Consider the following 6,000-nt stretch of genomic DNA (forward strand, 5'->3'; position numbering starts at 1 on the left):
CATCAGTGGACTTACCAGAGGAGTGTTTAGGTTGTTTTTTTACAGTGTCATCAATCGACTAATCCTCTTCTTTGATCAACTGATGACTTCTTGTGTGCATGTTTGTTTCCAGGTTTCGGTCTATGCACCCAAAACCAACACATCTAACTAACTTTAAGTTGCAATGGAATGACTGACCCCACTATGTTTAGTGCTACTGACATGTATGAATATCATTACGAAAAAAGTTAGGAGAGTGTCTAGTCTTTCAATTGAAAACAGAAATAATTAAAGCAATTAAATAAGTGCATTGACACCTGCGAACAAATTAGGCAGATATGACACCACATAAAAGTTCAAGGCAATACCAACACATAGATGGCTTGCCAACATCTCCATCTTACATGTTCATGTTGGGAATTTACGCCAAAACCCCTAAGACAGCGGAAACGCAGTATAGAGAAAATACATCAAGATTTAACGAGGTTCGGCAACTGCCTACGTCATCGGAAGCCGCACAATAAATTTCTTATTAATCTAATATGAAATTACAATTCAAGAGCGAATCTCAAACTTGAGATTCCTCAATAAATACAATCGTTACTGTAGCTACAGTAAGATTCCCCCACTTCTTAAATACCCCTCTTTATTCTCTCTACAATAAAATTTCTGGACAAATTTTCAAAACCAACCCTTTTAGCATTTTATTTGCAAAAAACGATCCCTTTTAAAAATAATTACAAAAACCGACCTGTTTTCAGCCCAGCGCTGAAAACAGGTCGGTTTTTGTAAAAAATTCTCCGAAACATCACGGGAGTTCAACTCCCGTGAAGAAAACGACCTATTTTGAAAATAATTACAAAAACCGACCTGTTTTCAGCCCAGCGCTGAAAACAGGTCGGTTTTTGTAAAAAATTCTCCGAAACATCACGGGAGTTCAACTCCCGTGAAGTTTATGGAGAAATTAAACTTCACGGGAGTTGAACTCCCGTGAAGCTTAATTTCTGCTTAAATCTTCACGGGAGTTCAACTCCCGTGAAGATTTGGCCAAGATGCAGCGCCAGAGCTGCTCTTCTGATGATTGAAGGTTTTGTTCAAGAAACAACCTAATCAGGTCACCTTGATCAAGCTATGCGCTCCGACCCCGTCGATCTCGTACTCATAGTACACATGCCCGTTCCCATCTTTGGCCTCCTTGGACTTCACCCCTTCCTCCGCGCCCGTGATCAGATCCTGCAGCTCAACGTCGGACAGCGCCAGGTTGCTTAGCACGGCGTCCATGGGCGCCAGCGCTCGGAAGCCGGAGAGGAAAGTGAGGTACTCCTTCTCGGACTTCTTCCTGGGGTTGTAGAACTCGCTGTCGGTGCCGTTGGTGCCTTTCTCCACCTTGGAGACCAGGCGCTCCTTCCAGGAGTCGGGGACGGATGGGGGCAGGAGAGTGGCCATGGGATTGTCGGGGGGAGGTGGAAGGATTGCTGATGGGGAGAGTGGCCATGGGTTTGAGTTGGGGTTTCGGATGGGGGCAGGAGGGGGAGGGGAGGGGAGGATGGCTGATGGGGAGAGGAGAGTGGCCATGGGATTGTCGGGGGGAGGTGGAAGGATTGGGACCTGCTATCGGACTATGATGCGTTGTTTTGTTGACTGTAACTCCACGGGGGTTCAACTCCCGTGAAGTTTATGGAGAAATTAAACTTCACGGGAGTTCAACTCCCGTGAAGTTTAATTTCTCCATAAAACTCCACGGGAGTTGAACTCTCGTGATGTTTCGGATAATTTTTTACAAAAACCGACATGTTTTCAGCGCTGGGCTGAAAACAGGTCGGTTTTTGTAATTATTTTCAAAAAGGGTCGGTTTTTGCAAATAAAATGCTAAAAGGGTTGGTTTTGAAAATTTGTCCTAAAATTTCTCTTTAAAATCCCTTCCCAATCACGTGAGAACAAGAGATCAGAAAGAGAGAGAGAGAGAGAGAGAGAGAGAGAGAGAGAGAGAGAGAGAGATCGCANAGGGTGAGTCGCCGCCATTGGAAGAAAACGAGATTGCAAGAGAGGTGGAGTGACTGCCTTCGGCCCTGGGGTTTCCCTTTTATAGGGAAACCCTAGCTGAGCTGTCGACAAGCTGTCGACAGCCTGGGAAACTCGCCATCAGTGCTCGAGCTCGCCCTAAGCTCGCCTGCGAACCCCCAAATCTCGCATGCGCCTTACTTGCTCGCTCTCGCCTGCAGAAGTCTCAAACTCGCCTGTGTGAGACTCTTGAGCTCGCCAAAGCTTCGACCTCGCCTGCAAGATGCATCCGCCCCCAAACTCGCCCTCGTCGACCTCGCCTGAGTCGATCTTGAGTTCACCTGCACTTGCGAAGATCTCGAGCTTGCCAACTGGAGCTCGCCTCGCCTGAGGGGGTGCCGTCGACCTCGCCTGAGTCGACGCCCACGCTCGCCGGAGCTTCTGTCTTGAATCGAGGTTTGATCTACACCTCAATTCTAACTGTTCAAGCATTGATACACTGTTTAAGTTGTAAACACAACATGTGCTACCTTTGACAAACATAATATAATGTTGTATAAATAGGAAATGGGTCCAAATGGTAGAGTGACAAAGCACATCAAAGACACAAGAGGAAGAAAAAAATATCTACAGCTACATGATTCTACAGTATGAGTAATGACCAATAGTTAATATTAGCCTTTATAGAATTCAATATCTTTTAATTCTAGCATGTAATTAAAATCCTCAAAAAAAAAATTCTTTCCCAGTTTTTAATTGTTAAGAGACTTTCCCATAGTAGAAGAGGCAATTTTGATAAGGAAGCATTCCAACTTTTTGAACAAATATTTTGGGAATCCTATTTTTGAAAAAATAATCCTAGCATTCCAAGCCATCATTAATGGTTTCTATATATTCTGTGTGGGATCGATGAAGGCTTGGAGATGGATAATACAATAATCTCTTCTGATTGTAATTCTACTCTCTCTCTTTTATAATTATAACATTATCATCTGCTTCTATCTGGACAGGTAGGACGTTTCGGGTCTAGCTAGTTTCATGTTTATTTATTTTATTTATTTATTTATTTCAGTCCACATGCTTTTTCGCAGCAGACGAGCATGTAACTCTTTTCGACGTATAATTTGCTAGATATTCTCATCAACTTTTCACTGACTTGGAATATTCAGAGAGCAAGCTGGTTTGGCACTTGAAGAGATCTACGAATGAATTTTGTGTGTGCCGGTATGCACTTTAAATTCTTGTGGACAAACGAATGAAAAAAAAAGTACTTCAAATGTTTCTAGTAATTTTCTCTCTTTGGAGGAATACATGCACAATATTTCCAGTGATCTCAAAGAGAAAAAAATAAGTCAACTATTAATTACAGCGCTCATATGACAATTTCAGCGATCTATATTTCTTTTGAGTGTCACAGTGACAACTACAAGAATTTTAAAAATTGAACTATTTTTCCTTTTTGCCCCCGGCCCTCTCTTCTCTGGTGTTTATTTGTTGAGCAAAGATTAGAGGATTACATCATTATGTTTCAAGATTTTTCAATAAGACATTATACAAACCTAGAGTAGGTTATAACATAGTTAAAAAAGGTGCCGGTTTAATATAACAATTAAATCCCACTGAACTCAGTAGACAATAAGCTGTTTTCAGATACTCTCCAATTAAGTAGTAATTGAAGAGTTCTCTCTAAAAAAAATTTAAAAATGGTGATTGAAGAGGATACAATTCTCTCAACCCTTAATGTCTATCTCACTACCGGATACATTAGATCACACTATCTAAGATTTCCACTAGCACAAATATTTATTTGACTATAGTGGTTTTCAAGATAACAATAGAAATTTTACGTGGCATAGTCATCCATTGGAATTAAGATAGATGGTAAGAATTAAGATAATTGGATCCTATCCAACTTTCATCTAGAAGCCTATAACAAATAAAAGAAAAGAAAAGAAAATGTGAACTTATAGTGTATGTGGTATAAGAAGTTTTCCTTTAAAAAGGCTGCATAAGAAACTAACATCAGATACAAGCCAAAAAGTGTTGGACGCATGCAGAGTCACGCCCTCACACCGCGGAGCGGTATAAGCCGAGAGAAAACTCTGGCTTTTGTTTTCACAAAAGCTCAAGCCAACCTCTATGTTCCTGTTTCACGAAGAAAACAAGAACAGAAGTGAAATATCTCAACAAAGTGAGATATACACTCTTCCTCTCATCAGTTCTAGGACTGAATTATCGAGGAAACCTACAAGTAATAACCAACACCCAGAAAACAGTAAAGACATGAGATTTACGTGGTTCGACAAACTTACCTACTGTTTGAGTCAAAAGTTGGTTTTGTCATGGAATTCATTATATCTTCGGTCGATTACAATAAATTCAAAAAAAGAGATAGCCTTTTTATAAGACCTCTTTTACACAACAAAATAAAAATTACAACTATTGAGAAACAAACGCAGGATCGTTGTTTGGATCGCTGCTTGCGTGGGATCTTTGCCTGTGCCGGGGGTGCGTTAGCCCGTGGACCACCAAATCACAGATTCTGATTGAATCGTGAGGGGTTTATGATTCTGACTTCGTTTATCGAAGTGAGAATTTGAAACGATATCTAATCAAGGTAAGATAGTCGTTCTTCTTGAAACCAAGTCAAAGCCTGAATATCAAGGAGTTGCTGAAGCTCGAGTACTCTGCCCTCTCTCTGCTCTGAATTGCTCTGAAGTGCTCAAAATGATCAGCCTCCCCCAAAAAATCGATCTCAGAGGGTATTTATAGCCTCCAGGATGAACAGTACTTCCGAGACAGTAAAGACTGTCTCTCCCCGCGAGACAGTAAATACTGTCTCGTGAACAGTAATTCCGAGACAGTAAAGACTGTCTCTCCCCGCGAGACAGTAAATACTGTCTCGTGAACAGTAACCGTCTGGCCGTTTTTGTTGTAACTGCCTTCCCACGTTTTAAAACTCCGTTATTTTGGCAGTTGTCAATGTGATTCTCGCCCACAACGTTCCCCATGTTCTTTGACAGTTAATGGACGTGTGTGGCAGTTGTTCAAGGTGGTTTCTGACCATTTCAAAACTGTCTCGCACGGAGAGACAGCAAACGCTGTCTCGCGCGGAGAGACAGCAAACGCTGTCTCGCGCGGAGAGACAGCAAACGCTGTCTCGCGCGGAGAGACAGCAAAAGCTGTCTCGCGCGGAGAGACAGCAAACGCTGTCTCGCGCGGAGAGACAGCAAACGCTGTCTCGCGCGGAGAGACAGCAAACGCTGTCTCGCGCGGAGAGACAGCAAACGCTGTCTCGCGCGGAGAGACAGCAAACGCTGTCTCGCGCGGAGAGACAGCAAACGCTGTCTCGCGCGGAGAGACAGCAAAAGCTGTCTCGCGCGGAGAGACAGCAAACGCTGTCTCGTGCGGAGAGACATTAAACGCTGTCTCGCACGGAGAGACGGCAAACGCTGTCTCGCGAGGAGAGACAGCAAACACTGTCTCGCACGGAGAGACAGCAAACACTGTCTCGTACGGCGAGACAGTAAAGACTGTCTTTTCTTTAATTTTTTGGATGACTTCCTTTTGAGCTGTGTTTGGATATCTCTCAGCATTTTTTGACGCCTACATCAACATAAATTCTCCTCTCTAAAACATGCTTCCAATCGCGCACCATATATTAAGATTTAAGGGTGAGCACTGTTCGGTACATGTCGATTATTATATAGGGAAAATTTACAAAATAGACCGTTTTTATAAAGTAATTAGCGAAATAGACCGTTTTTTGAAGTAATTAGCAAAATAGACCGTTTTTTGGCAAAAGAGGTCGATTTTAAAAAAGGGTTCAGAAAACATACGGGACTACTAGTCCCGTATGTTTTATCTCATGATTACCGGACTCAACTCCCCTTCAACAGCAACGACCTCACCGCTCCCGACCCCCTCCGCAACCTCACCCTCGACCTCGCCCACCGCCGAAAGCTCGGCACCCTCGTCGGTCCTGTTCCAACGGCACACTAGATCGAAGGCCCCTCCCCC

This window comes from Asparagus officinalis, chromosome 8 (assembly GCF_001876935.1).
Source record: "Asparagus officinalis chromosome 8, Aspof.V1, whole genome shotgun sequence".
Classification (NCBI taxonomy): Eukaryota; Viridiplantae; Streptophyta; class Magnoliopsida; order Asparagales; family Asparagaceae; genus Asparagus; species Asparagus officinalis.